Source organism: Notamacropus eugenii, chromosome 2 (assembly GCF_028372415.1).
Source record: "Notamacropus eugenii isolate mMacEug1 chromosome 2, mMacEug1.pri_v2, whole genome shotgun sequence".
In the NCBI taxonomy this organism is placed as follows: Eukaryota; Metazoa; Chordata; class Mammalia; order Diprotodontia; family Macropodidae; genus Notamacropus; species Notamacropus eugenii.
Window position 1 is genome coordinate 277,557,363 of NC_092873.1, and position 17,574 is coordinate 277,574,936.

General features: G+C 37.5%; 1 long non-coding RNA gene across 3 annotated transcripts in view; it reads right to left on the reverse strand.

Annotated features, from left to right (window-relative positions):
* Positions 1 to 244: 244 nt before the first annotated feature.
* LOC140527310 (uncharacterized) overlaps positions 245 to 17,574 on the reverse strand; it is a 37,789-nt gene continuing 20,459 nt past the window's right edge. Inside the window, exons 2-4 of one of the 3 annotated variants that reach the window (XR_011974761.1) lie at positions 16,350 to 16,547; positions 5,946 to 6,085; positions 245 to 2,706 (exon numbers count right to left, since the gene is read on the reverse strand). This is a non-coding gene — a long non-coding RNA (uncharacterized lncRNA). Of the gene's footprint in view, positions 6,086 to 16,349; positions 16,548 to 17,574 lie in introns of all 3 variants that reach the window. The other 2 variants (XR_011974760.1, XR_011974759.1) reach the window with 2 other exon arrangements.

Genomic DNA, 17,574 nt, shown 5'->3' on the forward strand with positions numbered 1-17,574 from the left:
CAATCTCTCCATTGCTATTTAGATTCCATCTTTTTAAAAAAGTAAATCACCTGGAATACTCTTGTGCTATAAGAAATGACCTGCGGGATGGTTTCAGGATAACCCTGGGAAGATTTACTGATACAAAGTGAAGTGAACAGAACCAGGAGAACATTACATGCAGTAACGGCAATATCATATCAACTACGAAAGACTTAACTACTCTAATAAAGACAGCGATCCAAGATAATTCTAAAGGACCTCCAGAGAGAGAGCTGATGAACTGAGTGCAGACTGAAGCTTACTTTTTGTTTACTTTATATTTCTTTTGATTTTTTTCTTTTGCAACATGGCTTATATGCAAATATGTTTTGCAGGATTTCAGGTGTATAATTTAGAAATTGTTTACCTTCTCAACGGGTGGCACAGAGAGGCTGGAGGGAAAGAATTTGGAACCCCAAATTAAAATAAATAATTTTGGAGTGGAAAAAAAGGTGAATCACCAGGAGTAGATTCTTTAGGCATATGAGACTCTTTGTTACATCTTTTATTTGTATTCTGGGAATACAATAACCCTTTATTTATTCATGCTAGATTGAAAAATGGCCCCCTTGATGTCCCTCAGCAGAAAATTATCTTCTTTTCTACCCATCTTATTTTCCTCTCACCTTAATAGATACCTTTTTTCCTGATGCCATCTGTGGATGCATGTCATTCTTCCTTGGAGTGTAAAAAGTTGCTACCTCCCCAGAGGACTCTCACACTCTATATATTTGAGGTCTGAACCACTAATGTGCCATTTGGGGACTTTTGTATCTGCTAACTATATACAGGAAGTCAACTCAGTTGGGTAAAGATTTCTTGGCATTTACGTTACCTGTGGAAGATATTATCAAGTAATTTTCCAGCTCTTGGATCATTTGTATTTTACATCTGAGGAGCCAGAAGCACATAGCAATTAAGTGACTTGTCCACTACAGTCACATAAATTATTTAGTAATAAAGCTGAGTGAGATTAGAACCCAGATTCCCTCTCTCGTGCTTTGACAAATATTCTTTTCATGAGATCACATTGCCTTTGCTTAGTGAAAGAAATGGAGGCTAGGCCTCCGGAGCTCATGTAACTGTCATTAGAGTTTGTTGAACATAAGATCACAGGCTCTTAGATTTAGAGTTGGAAGGACCCACTTATTTTACTGATATGGAAACTGAGATCCAGAGTGGTCAGTGACATGTCCAAAGTCACATAGGAAGTAGAGAGCAGAACTGGGAATGCAGCCATGGTCTCTTGATTCCAAATGTAGTATTCTTGTCATATTAGTAAATGGAGTGGTTAAACATGTTCATATCTTCACTCTGGTGCTTGTCATTCAATGAATATTGAAAGAGGATGCATTTGTAGTCCTTGTCATTAACGTATATCTAGCTAAACATAATGTGCTTAAGAAAGTGAAATAGGTGGGCTTGTGTATTGTTATTTACTCATAATTGGCTTAAGTTATTTCTTCTAAAATATCTTTTTTGTTTTAGTTTTACAATTCATGTTTTATTAGCCACAGTGTCTACAATGAAAATTGCAAATACATATGCATGAAGCTCATTATTTATTCAATCTTTGCAAAGCAAGTTTTGTCCATATGTGGTTTTTTTTCATGGTACCTATGATTTCAAAGGGTGCCGCATGTGACCAACTTTCTCTATGGGAGAACTGGCTAGTCCCTAGTTGGCAGAAGTGACTACTATTTGATCACCAAATGACCCATTTTTGTACCAGGAAGTTCCTATGTATCCAGTAACCAGTTTAGTAAGCTATTTAGGCAAGAAATGAAAGATTCTCCTGATTATAATCATTTAGCAAGCTTCATGTAACCTCCATATACAAGATTAGCATGCTTTTCTAGTCACCATGCTCTGTGATTGATAAAGTGAAGGGGAGGTGTTATAATGCTGAGTAGCTGATTGATTCCACCTTAAAGTCTCTCTCTCTCACTCAATCCTTGTGAATATGTCCATGGGATAGAAGTCTAATAGGTGGAGGTATGCATCCCAGTCTATCTATAGCCATGCCACCACCTTCTGTGCTTGTTGATGGGACTGAGGAACCACATGCTCATATTTGTGAGTAATGAACTTCCTGACTTGTGATTCTTCAAGTACTTGTATTCCTTCTTGCAACCTCACTCAAAATCTCACATTTCCCACTGCAGTTCAGCATGGTCACCACAATTTGCTGCCTTAGAGAGTAGCATGGGACACTGAAAGGTAAATGGGTTGTGAAGATTTATATAGCTGGTTTAGGACAGAGATGGGACTCGAACTCAGGTCTTTCTTAATAGCTGCCTCTCTGAGTTTAAGATTTGTAATATTGAGTTATCTAATGGGATAGACCCCCCTTTCAATCACGCAATGGTCCCAATAGGTTCTGGTGGCTCCCAGGTTAATCACTACTAAGGGCTAAGATCTCTTCAAGCACTAAATCTGGGAAAGAACTCAAACGTCTTTTTGTGTACATTTTATCCCTTCCCAACTTTCCCTGGCCAAAGAGCATCACAGACATCTTTCTTGCTTGCTTGGAATACACAGCAGTTAAGTCAGTTCCATTAATATACCAATGTTCTCAGAAAGGTTTATGATATAGAAAATGTTGCAGGTCATGCCAACTAAATGTAAGAATACAATGTACTTGCCTTCAAGGAACTTATAGTCTTGGGGAGGAAAGATGAATATCTGTAAGAAAATAAGGAAAAATATTATCTTTGTGTTAAGAACTATTACATCATTGAAGTAGAAGATAGATAAAGACTTGTACTAGTCAGGAAAGCTTCACTGTTAATTCTGTGAGTCTTAATCAGTGAGTCTTCACCTCATTCACTTGTCCTTACCACTGTAAGGTACCAGTAACTAGCACTCTAGTTCCATATAGCCAAATAACATCAATTTGATATTTCAAAGGGATATTTACTTTGGAAATCTAGCAAGAAAAGAAGTAGAAACATTTTCCCATCAACACCTTAGAGGCATACTCTTTCCTATACCACCTTTGTCTCTGGGAAGAGTTGACTCAAACTTAACACAGTTTCCATGTGTCATTAATCCTACAAAGTTCAGATCAAATGCAGCTTTGATACCAGATGAATCTTCAACATGGATTTGATTCCCAAAGCCTGATTGACTCCCTCTTCTGACTTTTCAGAACTCACAAGGTTATAGCCTCAACTTCCTTCACCTAAAAACAAAAAGCAAACACCAGGACAGGCAAAGAACAGAGGACTATATTCCATGGACCACAACTCCTCCCACCATAGGCTCCATGTGACCCCGGTAAGTCACATGGGCCTATTAATGGATGGGAAAGATCTTCCCATTTAAATTACCATTACACAACCTCTTCTCCAGCACTTAGCACAGTGCTGAACACATAAACATTTAATAAATGTTTACTGACTAATTGCCTACCACATTACAGATGCTATATTTGATGGGTTAACCAAATCTTATCATTTTAGAATACAAATATTCTCAAACCAGACTGGCATAAGACCTATGCTATTTGAAAAGAAGCTTCTTTGAGAAGGTACCTAAAATCAATTACTCTGCTCTAAAAACTTAGAGGAATTGGTTTTAACCATGTTAAATTACTAAAGGGCCTAGTGATTAAATAAATTATAATAATCTCTTACTGGAAAAGAAATCTCTTGATGATATGACAAGGGCTTAGAACTACCATCTCCTATATTTTTTGCTAAAATATGGTAGAAACTATAGTACCTTTAGTTATACAGCTATCTTAAGCAAAAACACACTAGCTACCAATATGATGATTAACTTCATTATAATATCCTCAAGTTTCATTTTTCTTTTCTTTCTTTTTTCAAACTTCACTCCTCTGGGGGAACTATGAATTTTTAAAAAAGTGACAGGTAGTGACCCAGCTCTTAGCATAGTGCTTGACACATGATAAGCACTTAATAAATGTTCATTGACTGATGGTTGACATTTCTATTAAGTGAAACAGGTATTTTTTCCCCTTCAGTGTTTGCCGAGTAACTAAATGGTTGGTCAGTTGGCCATGATTTTAGATCTGCTATTATACCTCTATCCTACTAATATTCCTATTTTTATGCTTATTGATCTTTGTATCTCCGCCCTTCTCCCCACACTCAGTTTTTAGCAAAGTGATTTTTGAACATCAAGGATTTAGAGTTCTTCAAGCATAGTTCTTGAAATAGGATTCTAATCTAATTATATTTGGATGGAAAAAACCTCATATCCTTCTTAAATTGGAGATAGTAGAACCTAGATTAGAGTTTTATCCAACTCTTATACATAAGAATCTAATCTATAGTGGAACTAAGACAAAGGCAGATTACATTGTACATGTGTTTGCTGAATTAAAAATATTCCTCTTGTCCTGTATTCCCCCCACCCCACCCCTTAGAGTGAACTGGTGATGCTTACGTCTAGCATTATTGCAATTTCAAAAATATGTTATCCACATCTGTTCAGGTGTGACATTTGATTATTATTGGCAGCAATGATCACAGTAAGTAATAATAGTATTATTTTTCAGTACAAGAATTCATAAACAGTTAAAATTTATAGAAAAAAGAAACTTTTTAAAGTTTTTACCATAGAACTTTGAAAATAGTATTCCTAAGGCAGATTACTTCACATAGTAAATTTATTGTCATGTTTGTTAGTTATGTTCTTAAAGCTATAGCAAGGTATAACAAGTGTTGGAACTGATTTCAATTGAATAACATAAGAAATGGAATGAAAATCATTTAAAACTGGTTCACACCAGCTATCCTCCTTGTACTATTAACTGCTAAGATCAAGTCACAAAACATTATTTTAGAGAGAAAAGGTTTAGTGAACCCTAGAAATTGGGTTTGATTTATGTCAGAAAATCTGCCTTTTCACTGCTTGAGATTTCAATGGAAGAAAGCCACAGTCTTTTACCAAATGGTTTCTAAGGAAACCTCTTACAGCAGAGCATCTGAAAACAATTTGGTTGTTAATGAGAAATAGTTCTGACGATGGTGGGAAAGTGTTGCCTGAAAGGAAAGGCTTCAAGATTTGGCAGCCTCTCCGTAAAAGTGTTTAAATCACTGTTGTACAATTTAGTTTATGAAATTTTTACAGAGATAAACATTGGTAGCTGCCTTTTTGATTTGCAGGTGTGGTTGTAGGCTTCAGCTAACTTATATGTAAAAATTTAAGGCTACGGTAATGGAAAAATAAATATTTGTATTTAAAATGTAGATATGTGAATGGCTTAGTATTTTCAAGTCCAAATCTTTAAAATGTCTATTATGCTTTCCACTGTTTACATGGAATTCTTACATGCAAGCTTGCATTGTATACTATGAAATTCTTGTGGTAGCTTCATAAATATCCATAAATCTCAAATTACCTTCATCAGAATTCACACTGAAATATTCCATGAAATTTCCATTTTAAATCTAATAAGGTTGAATTTTTCTTCCCGAGGCAGAAAAGTTTACAAAATTCTTTTCCAAGCTGTGTTCCATATAAGAATGGTTGCAGTGTTAGAATTTGATATGCTTTGGTTTTGAATCCCCTATGCGTATCTATTGAAAGGAAAGTCCTAAATAAAATACTTATGTGAAAAAACAAACAAACTAGCAAGCAACTTCAAGCCCTTCTTAGACTAAAGTTGCTGAGACCAATTCTTGTAAATAAAATTCCATTCTATACAGAATTCTGACATTATTGAGGTAGGTGACACGTGATGGAGAAACATAAGTAAAAGTTCATGGCAGAAGATGCAAGAGACATTACTGATTTTGCATTAAATATTCTCTTTCCCTGGGGGCACAGTTTGGGATGGACAATTCAGTTTGAAATTTTAATTCTCAAATTGTCATGCATCACCTTTTACATTATTGCCACCCATCCCAACCACTATATTTGTTCTTCTGGAGACCTTTCCCCAGTCAGACCTGCCAGGAGTCCTCTTGAAGTTTTGGCACCAGCTGTTCTCCTTATTTGACCTCCCTTTCCTTTCTTCTTGGGTCTTTATCCTTCCTCCTAGTTGGGCAGCTGCTTCCATTTGGAACTCTGTTTTGGGCAGAAAAACACTCTGCCAATGAAAATAGGAAAATGAAGAGAACAGGAAAGGTTACCCTTGCATCGTATGTGCTGCAGCTGTGAGCACTGTGGATCTTTCTACCTCCTGGGTGGAGAAGAAGGCTAAAGAGCAACGTGGGGCTGACAGGACCAGAGATCCTTCCAGACCAAGAGACCAGTGACTGAGAGCCTCCTCTCCTCCCATCAAAAACCCAGCGAACAAAGAGAGTGTTTGTAGTATTCCAAAGGACCTGAATAGCTGACAGCGGCAATTTTATATTTGTTTACTCACTCAGTATCCTGTACTGATTCTGCTATAGACAGAGGAAATTTTTTTTTTCCTTCAGGTCAGGGGGAGAGGGACAGAGAGAGAGAGAGAAAGAGAGACAGAGAGAGACAGAGAGAGATAGAGACACAGAGGGAGATGGAGAGACAGAGAGAGAGGAAGAGGGAGAGAAATGGACAGAGAGACAAAAGAATGTGTGTGTATGTGTGTGTGTGTGTGTGTGTGTTTGTCCTTCCTTGCCTAAGAAGACCATGCCATCAGAGAAATAATGACATGACTTGCACTTGATTTTGTTTGGAGTGAGGGAGGGCTGGTGCAGGTCACCAGCCTCACTTCTCCTCCAGAGCCATATGAATCTAGAGACCTGATATTCCTCAGGATGACTGGAGATGAGCCAGGATGAGGCAATTGGAGTTAAGTGACTTGCCCAGGGTCACACAGCTAGTGAGTGTCAAATGTCTGAGGTGAGATTTGAACTTGGGTCCTCCTGACTCCTGCACTGTGCTCTATCCACTGCACCACTCAGCTACCCCATGTATATGTGTATGTGTGTGTGGGGACAGAATCAAAGAGAAATAGAGACAGACAGATAAGACAGAGAGAATATGATGGGCTTTCTCTTCCTGTTCCTTCTCTTCCCTCTTTAAAAAAAAAAACAAACTATAAGTCACCATGACACAGGTTGAACATGGCAGCTTGTTTACAAATATATCCATCAAGATAAATGCCACTGTAACACTTAGCAAGAAGGCATTTATGGCACTGGGATACTAGCCCAGAGAAGTATTAACATAAAAATCACAAAATTATTTTATCCTATTCAATGTAAATTAAACTCCTACAAAAACATTTTCTAATTTGATGCTCTTTAGAGGTTATGAGGAATATTGTAGTACATTTAGAGAAGAGAGACGCTATATTTATTAAACTTGTGTATATGGTATATGCAGTGAATCTGGTGGGTGAGGTCATTCAGTATGATTTGAGGAAGTTGCTAATTTTTTTTTTAGAAGTTTTAGTTTGTTTCACCTTTTAGTACTAAGTACAGATTCCTGAAAGAGCATGTTGAATTTGGAATTCGAGCAAATAAGTCCCAGCTTTCCTACTTCCCTGATTTGAGTTATCAGCACTCCCTTGATGGCCTAAGAAAAAGGAAAGGATGTCATTCTTTTACACTTTTGGTAGTCCTGTTTTCTTTGGTTCCTACATGACATAATAAAAATAAAAATAATTATCCTGTCTCAGCAAAATTAACATGCCTCTTCTTTTCTTCCTCTTTTTTTCACTGTCTCCATAGTACCACAAGCTGGCTCTCCAGTCAACTCAGCAACTTAATTAGATGGCTCCAGATTCCTGAATATAAATTACCTAAGACTGTTTGTCTTTACATGTGCTATCTCCTTAGCACCTTATACTAACAAATACTGTAATATAGAAACTAAGTGAATACATTACTATGCTTGCTTCTGTTACTTAAATGATGCTTTTCTCTATTACCAGGATCAGATTTTCAAGGACAGAAATTAAACCAGATTTGTCAACTATCATACTTGAAAAGGGGGTTTGGAGGAAGAGATCAGGGAACCAGATTTGACTCCCAGATATTATCTTATCTAAAAATCAGATATGGTTTCCATCTCCAGAAAACTTTTGACTAAGATACAATTTGAGAAATTAATGCAAAATAAAATTTGATGGGGGGAATTTTGAGTTTATTTCCCTGTATGGTATTATTCTGTGTCTTCTTCCTTTGTGCTTAGGAATTTATAGCCACAATTTCTATGGTCTAGCAAGTAGTATACTTTTTTTGGTGCTCATAATGTTTAAACTGATTTATTCTTTCTAGTTTTTCTTGCCCCGCTTTCCCCCCCCCACCCCATTTTGAATAAGATCTTTGCTCAGCCAACCACCATTTAAAAAACTCATCTTTTTAGCATTCATGTGGCATGTATTGAGCTGGAGAAGACAATCCTTTCAAGACTAGACTGGGTTTTCTCCTTGATTGACTTGGGTATATTTGCATGCAAGCATCAGTTTCTTTGTAAAATGTGGAGGTTTGTATTATCTATCTCACAGAATTGTTGTAAGGGAAATACTTTTTAATTGTTAAGTTTTGTGTAAATGTGAGCTCTCCCCTGCCCTTCCTTACTTATTGTTCCAATTAAAGTAGTAACTGTTGGAAGGTTTTCTCCTTTGTTATAACTATTCCTGATAGTACCTTAAAATCTTTTCCGACTTCATTTTTAGGAGTCGGGCTAGGATGACTGATCATAAGCCTGTGGAATTGTAAAGTTCAATCACAGTATTCATCTCTTCCAGGACAGACTTTTAACCCTTCTTCTTCCTATGTGATACCAAGACTTTGACCATCAGCTTGAAAATGAAACAGAATTCTTATTGTATTGGATACTTAGGAGTGTGAACCTTTAGATAATAAAGATATTTGCAGAGGATTTTAATTTTAATTCAGAGAGACATTTTAAAAGTGCTTACAGTAGTGTAGCACACAAGGTATCATGGTACAATAGAAATGGTCCATTCTACTGGCCAGCAAGTCCTGGATTCAACTCCCTTGTTTGATACTTACTGGCTGTATGACCATAGGCAAGTTACTTAACCTCATCTTCAAAATGGATATAATGATATCTGTTGTATCTATGGGACTTTGTGAGATGCAAATGGAATAATATACACACACACATCTCTGTCTCTCTACATATATATGTATATATGTATGTATGTATGTATACACACATATCTTTACAAACTTGTTGTTTTGTTTTGCAGGGTCCAGATATGGGGATTTCTGCCAACTCCCTTCCCCCCACTCCCCCCATAGCGATGATTCAGTCTGAACTCCACCTCAACCCGCAGTGATTCTGTCCAAACATAGGGAATAAAGGGGGAATAGAGGACATTGGTATGGACACCACAGTTGGAGGATAGTACAAGGCAGAGGGAGCTAGAGGGGAAAAGAGCATCTGGCAGAAGATAGGACTGAAACCAAACTAAGGACAGTCTTCTTTCCCAAGAGTTTACTTAGGCTAAAGATCCAAATCTCTATAACTACCATATCCTTCCAGGTGGCAGAGGATTAGTGAGAGGGTGGCAATGGAAGGGGGAAGGACCAAAGAGTGAGGATGAAAAGATGGGGAAAAAAAGATTAAGCAAAGACAGAAGCCAGTCTAACCACTCTGAAACAATCTTAGGTTAAGCGTGTTGCAAACAGTTGTTAATCGTTGAAAACAATTTCATGGATTTATAGGCGTATAAGGGCAGCTAGGTGGCATAGTGGACAGAGAGCTAGGTCGGAAGTCAGGGACATTCATCTTCCTGAGTTCAAATCTGACACTTATTAGCTGTGTGACCCTGGGCAAGTCACATACCTGTTTGCTTTATCTGGAAAATGAGCTGGAGAAGAAGGAAAAGGCAAATCACTCCAATATTTTTGCCAAGAAAACCCCAAATGGGGTCAGGATATGACCAAAATAACTGAACAACAAAGGTGATCAAGGATTACTTCAGTATAAACTTTAGGGAAAATTTTAAAAAATTGTTTTGTACCATTATTTGGGCAGATATGATTTGATATTAATTTTAATTTTAATGAATAATGAATAAAATAATGAATAAAACTAGGAGTACAGTTTATACAATGACATCAATATAGTAAAGACAAAGAACTTTGAAAGAATTAGGAACTTGGCTCAGTCTAATTACTAATGTTGATAGTGATAATGATGAAACATACTATCTATGTCCTAATAGAGAGGTGAAAAACTCAGTGTAGAATGAGACATCTATTTTTTGGACATGTTCAATATGGAAAGTTGTTTTCGTTAACTATAGGTTTTTAGCAGGGATTGTATTTTTCTTTCATTCTCTCTGTGTGTTCATCCTTAGTTGCCGAAGAAGACCATGCCATCAGAGAAATAATGACATGACTTGCATTTGACTTTGTTTTGAGTGAGGGAGGGCTGTGCAAGTCACCAGCCTCACTTCTCCTCCAGAGTCTTCTGAATCCAGTGACCAAATATTCATCAGGAAGTCTGGAGATGAACCAGAATGAGGCAATTGGGGTTAAGTGATTTGCCCAAGGTCACACAGCTAGTGAGTGTCAAGTGTCTGAGGTGAGATTTAAACTCAGGTCCTCCTAACTCCTGTACTGGTGCTCTATCCACTGCACCACCTAGCTTCATTCTCTCTACTGGGGGTGTGAAAGATGGTAGACTTCTGGTGATTTAAAAAAATAAAATTTTTTAAAATCCTGAATTTATCACATTGCTTACACATGCAAAACTTACAAAGGACTTAACATGCAGTTAGAAGGATAATCTACAGTGTGTGTGTGCGTCTGTCTGTGCGTGTGCTTATGTGGATGTGTAAGAAGGACAGGCACTGTAAATGTATGAGTTAGATCTAAAATTAATCAGAAGAAAGACAGTGACTGCCTTTATGAAATCATTCCTCCAAAGACCCCAAATTTCTTCTGGAAACAAAGGGCCAACTTTCTAACAACAGAATTTGACTAGTAGTGTTTTATGATTACTCAGACGAATTAAAAAATGACTATCATACAAAGTACAAGAGAGAGAGGTGCATGGTGATTGGGAGCAGGCTGTAACACAAAGAACCTCAGAGAACTGCTGGAGTTGAAGGATGCCATTATAGAATGCATTCCAGGTAAGAAATGTAATTTGTGCAAAGGTATGGGGACAGAAGATGCTTCATTGAGTTTAAGGTATTTTGTCTGGAACTTACAAAGGGAAGGGCAGTGAAATATCTGAAAAAGTAAGTGGGAGCTAGATAATATGGGTCTTGAAAAGCCATATTGAAGGATTTTTTAATTTTTGAATTTTATCCTTGAGGCATTTGGGATTTGCCAAAGGTTTTTAAGAAGGGGGATGCCATGGTCAGATCTATGATTTCAAAGATTCTTTTGGCAGTTGTGTGGAATTGAGGCTGAACAGGGGAGTGTCTGGAATCAGGAACACCAATAGTCAGACTATTGTAACAGTCCAGATGAAAGATAATGAGGGTGGTAAGCAGACATATACTAGTCATGTTTTGTAGCTAGAATTGATAAGACTTGATACATGGTTGCATATGAGTGGTGAGGGAATGCGTGTGTTCGTCCTTCGCTGCCAAAGAAGACCATGCCATCAGAGAAATGAGGACATGACTTGCACTTGACTTTGTTCTGAGTGAGGGAGGGCTGGGCAGGCCACCAGCCTCACTTCTCCTCCAGAGCCATCTGAATCCAGTGACCAGATATTCATCAGGATGACTGGAGGTGACTCAGGATGGGGCAGTTAAGGTTAAGTGACTTGCGTAAGGTCACATAGCTAGTGAATGTCAAGTGTCTGAGCTGAGATTTGAACTCAGGTCCTCCTGACTCCTGCATTGGTGCCACTGTACCACCTAGCTGCCAAGGCGTGAGGGAAAGGGAAGAGTTAGAATTAATAAGACTTGTTACATGGTTGCATATGAGTGGTGAGGGAAAGGGAAGAGTCAAGGATGATTTTGAAGTTGTAACAAACGTGAATGGATTTAATAAATGTAATTTTAATAAATGTAAGTTGTGTACATGGGTGAATTAACTTAATAAACGCTCACTGAATTGAACTGAGTTCAGTGACTTCATTAGAAATAGGAAAGTTTGAAGGAGGGCTAGGTTTTAAGTGAAATATTGAGTTCTTTTTGAATGTGTTGAGTTTGAAATGCCTATGGGACATGTAGGTAGAGCTGTCCAACACACAAGTAGCAATACAGGACTATAATATAGAAATACAGATCTTAGGAAAGAGATCAAGACTGGATATATAAATTTGGAATTCATCTTCATAGATATAATAATTAAATACATGGGAGCTGATGAAATCAACATGAGAGTAGTATGTAAAGAGAGGAGAAGAACTTAGATTAAGGGGTAGAATATAGCTGAATCAGCAAAGAAGACTGACGCTTGATCAAAGAAGTACGAAGACAACCAGGACAGAGAAGAGAGAAGAGAATACTCCAGAAGAGAGAAAACTGAGAGTGAAATCAAGTGAAATGGAGGCTGAGTAGTTTAGCAAGTTGGGAACAGCATTCAGCTTGTTTTTACTTGCTGAACTAAAATGATGACAATGGAATTGCTATTACTTGATAAACTGATCATTTAACATGTGTCATAAAATCTGGGACTGAATTTGTTAGTGGAAAAAAAGAAATAAATGTTCTATTTATGTAGCTAGATTAACTCTTTTAATGTACTGAAGGAAGAACAAGTAAGCTTTGATACATAATGGTCCTGAGTACAAAAATGAGAACCTAAAAATAAGAGATTTGGTTGTTTCTTTTGTATGAAAAAATCTTTCAGTTTTAAACTGTTGAAATCTGTGAATGGGGGAGGATGGTAGGATTTTAGTTATTTTTCCTGCTTTAGATATTTCTCAGTATCTGATACAGCGACCCCACTTGCTATGCCATCAAGATATGTAACAAATATTTGAATTAGTTCCTCACAATGGAATATATACTACAGAAATTGCATCAGGTATTCAAAAGTACACCTCAGAGAACACGTACTATAGAGGCAGAGACTTATAAATAAAAGGTTTAGAGTTTCAAGAGAACTTAGAAATAGCCTAGTCCAACTCTTTCATTTTAAAGATGAAAAACAAGTAACTGAAGCCTAAGGAAGCTAAAAAAACTTGAGTAAAGTCATATAGATAGTAAGGAAACACTGAACTGAGATTCAAACTCAGATCCTTTGAGTCCAAATCCATGGTCTTCCCTCTACATCATGATCCTGACATGACTCCTGGATTTGAGGTGGCAACTCTGTACAAAAGAATTTGTCATCAAGAATCATGTGCTATAATGCCAAAGGTCATGAGGTTTGGAAATGGAGGACCTGGTTGGGAATCCAGGTTTTGATACTCACTGCCTGTGTGGGACTTTGGCAAAATTACCTCACTTCTCTGGGCTTCAGTTTCCATCTGCAAACTGAGATATTTTTGTCTGATGACCATTTAGGTCTCTTCCCAGCTCTAAATCTATGATCCTTCCTTTAAGTGGAAGTGAATATGGAGTCCAATTTGTTTACAATCCATTTACAACTAAAAGCATTTTGGTAACAAAATATTTATTGAATATCACTTATCCTTTTGGTATGTTTAGTATTATAAAGGCTGCTGGAAGAATACCATATTTGGTTTAGGATTTCACAGCAAGAAGGAGATGGAACACATAGAATCATTTTAGCATTAATTGTAACTTTTCATGTTGAGAACTTAGAAAGGGAGAAGAGGTCAGAGGACATTGTATGGTAATAGCAGAGAATTCTGGAAACCCAGGAGGTGGGGAGAGAAACTATTTGATTTGTTTCTAACACTTTACCATAATTAGGATATTCCTCTATTCCACCCTTTTTCTTTCCTTCAGTAGTCATGGATGACAGACACCAGGTTTGATTTTCACAGCAGATTGGTACAATGTAAAGAGTGAGGGATATGGAGTCAGGGGACCTGGGTTAAAGTATCGAGTCATTTAAGCTTTCTAGGCTTCAGCTTTATCTGTAAAATGAGGAGTGTTCGGGCCAGATGGCCTCTAAGGTTCCCTGGAGCTCTGAATTTGTAATTTTATGATCTTCTCAATGACAATGGCAAATAAAAAGGTGTGTCTTCATTTTTTTTCTCTTAGCCCCCCTCTTCCTCTCATCTCATAGGGATTGTAGTTTGGCTTTTAAAGCACTTGTTAACCTGTTTCCCATCCTTCTGATTTTATTGCATTTTACACTGCTCTCCATGTACTTTGTGATCTAGTGGTATTGATTTCCTAGCTGTTCCCACGACACTGTCCACCTCCCAACTCCATGAATTTTCACTGGGTGTCCTGAAGGCCTGGATTTTGTCTTCTTTGACTCTGCCTTCCTGGTGTCCTTCAAATTGTCCTTTGCTGGTTTCCTTCAGATCTCAGCTTAAATCCCACCTTCTGCAAAAATCCTTTCCTTGTTCCCCCTATAGTTAGTACCTTCCCTTTGAAACTATCTTCTATTTGCTTTAGGGACAGCTAGGTGGTGCAGTGGATAGAGTACCAATATAGGAGTCAGGAGGACCTGAGTTCAAATCTCACCTCAGACACTTGACACTCACTAGCTGTGTGACCTTGGGCAAGTCATTTAACCCCAATCACCTCATCCCGGGTCATCTCCAGTCATCCTGATGAATATCTGGTCACTGGATTCAGATGGCTCTGGAGAAGAAGTGAGGCTGGTGACCTGCACAGCCCTCCCTCACTCAAAACAAAGTCAAATGCAAGTCATGTCATCATTTCTCTGATGGCATGGTCTTCTTCAGCATCGAAGGACAAACACACACGTCTTCTATTTGCTCTATATAGTTTCTTTCCATGTCATCACCCTCATTAAGATTGTGAACTCCTGGAGGGCAAGACCTGTTTTTGTCTCTCTTTTTGTACCCCTAGGATTTAGCATGATCATTGGCATATATAAGTGCTTACCAAATGCTTGTTAACTAGACTTAAGTTACTATTGTATCAGAAAAATAACAACAATGAAAAAATAGAGCATCTTTCTTTACTTTGTGGCCTAGTCCTGTGGCACCATAAGAGAACTACAGGAATTTCTCTAACCCAAATAATTATCAGTTTGGGGTACCCTGAATTTGGTGACAGCAGATTAGACAGTCCTGAAAACAAAGTTGAAAGTAGCTTAATATGCCTCATGGTTACAGAAGTATTATATGAGTAAAATCGGTTCATTTAACATCCTGTCAAGTGGAAATTTCTATTAATGGACAACTTTATACTTCCTTAATATGATAATAATTTGTGTTCACAATAATACTACTAAAGTGTTGTGGGATCGCCAAATGCCAGCAAAGATTAAATTGTAACTATAAGTTGAATTTCAAGTATATTTTGTTTTAATTATTTAAAATTGATAATTCATATTTCTTGATGAAGTGAAATTCTGGTTTAAATAGAACACTCCTATTCTCTGATTGTCTTAGATGATAAGAGTTTACTAAACATGTAGAAAGATCAACAAGTTTTCTCACTGTTCTTTTTGCATTAACAATGGAAGAAAGATCAGGGTATAAACTGCAACAAGGCTTCCAATTAGTTATTAGCTATTGGTCACAAGGGTCTTTATTAGGATAGCTTACAGAAGTGGTTTCCAGTCCTGAGAATCTATAAACTCATTGTTTAGGTACTTTCTTAATTTAATCATAGTTGGAAAGATGAAGTAGATTACAGATTAAAGATCACTTTATGATCTATTCATTCTCACAACATCCAAGTGAAAGAAAGGTCAATATTGCCTTTTTCTTATATGAAAAAACCCAAAGGTGAAGAAACTAGCCACACAGTGAGTCAGCATTGCTAATAAGAATTTAATTTCTGATATTCTTTCAAAAGTCGTACTGCTGTCTTGGTAATTGTTAACAAAGGAAGACTACTTACTGCTTCTTGCTAGGATGGGTGGAAATTCCTTAAAATTTCTGCTTAGTCTTTGGTTCTTCAATGAGACTTATTTAGAATGTAGTCATTCAATTCACTCCATCTTCTGCCCTGAGATGGCATGTGGATAAAAAAATCCATATATCTTCAAAGCAAAACTTCAGGGAGGCTAATTGAGGTTAGAAGGCCCTACCTTCTTCTGTAAATTGTTCTTTAGGCTTTACTAACTTCATTAAAAAGGAGTTCTATCATATCAAAATGATGTAGTAAGAAATAACATGAAAGGCACATTTTGACAGAGTAGGTAGATCATGGTTTGCTTTGTTCTCTAGTGTTCTATAAGCAGAGTATGAAGCCCTAAACTGATGCCTCACTCTGGTCTTGGAGATGCACCTGGGTTCTGGAGGACTGTGCTAGTAGAATTGACTATATGTTCTGGTAGATTCTCCTTAACTAGAAAAGTTCTGAGGACAAGCTCCACAATGGGCCCAAACCAAGCTGAGGGTGTTAGAAGGATGCTTACCTCAAGCATCTGAAGACTTCTCCTGGCAGAATGGGTGGAGAAGAACAATTTGTTCCCTTGGCCATGAAGGTGTCTGAAGCAAGCGCTGTGGAGTGCTTAGAGCTTGGTAAGACACCAAAGTTGTCAAGGTCATCTACAGCAACACCCGGTCATTGATAATCCTCCTGATTTTTGTTTTGTCACTGGACTTTGATGACTCTGGAAGAGAGAGTGAGGCTGATGATTTGCTCGACTCCACCTCATTTAAATTCAATTCATGCCCAAATCAAGACATCACTTATTTGTGATGTCATTGGTCTTTGAAAATGAAGGACGAACAACAAGCTGGCTAAGGACAGGAAGTCTTGCTAGATGATGAGATTATTGGCTCCAACAACCCATCTACTAAGTCATTAATGGGTCTAGGTCTGTGTTAGTAGAGTAAATGTTCTCATTGATAAAGTCCTAGGGTATGTGTTCCAATTTCAATTTTGATAAATATTTATCAAGCACTTACTATGTGCCAATGGGCAACTAGGTGGCACAGTGGATAGCGTGCCAAGCTTGGAGTCAGGCAGACCTGAGTTCAAATCTGGTCTTAGACACTTATTAGCTACGTGACCTTGGGTGAGTCATTTAATTCTGCTTGCCTCGGTTTCCTCAACTGCAAAGTGAGCTGGAGAAGGAAATGTCAAACTACTCCAGCATCTTTGTCAAGAAAGCCATAAAATGGGGTCATGAAGAGGTGGACATGACTGACAAAAAGATTGAACATGTTCCAGGCACTGTGCTAAGTGCTAGGGATACACAAAGGGCAAAATATAGTCCTTATCCTCAAGGAACTTACAAGAAGGAAAAAGAACATGGAGAGTTTTTGATCTTCTAGTAGACATGCTACCATTTACTCACATTGTATTGTGCATCCCTCTCTTTGAGTTGTTATTTGCAAAAATACAGTTAGATGCTAAAGTCTTTTTGTGTGTGTGCAGGTTAGAGGAGCAATTTCTGTCTTTTATCACTAGTTTCTTGAAGACATTACTTCTTATTAGGCAACCTTTACAATTTGATTTGAAGATCCATGATAATCTTAAGTATAGACAAAACATTATATCAGTACCTTGTTTTTTGTCAAGGTTGAGACCCTTGAATCAAATATATTTTAATTTTAAAAACCTTTTCTTCTTTTGCATAGGAATATAACCTGAGTCAGGAGACTTGCCTTTTAATTCTGTTTCTGTTTTAACAA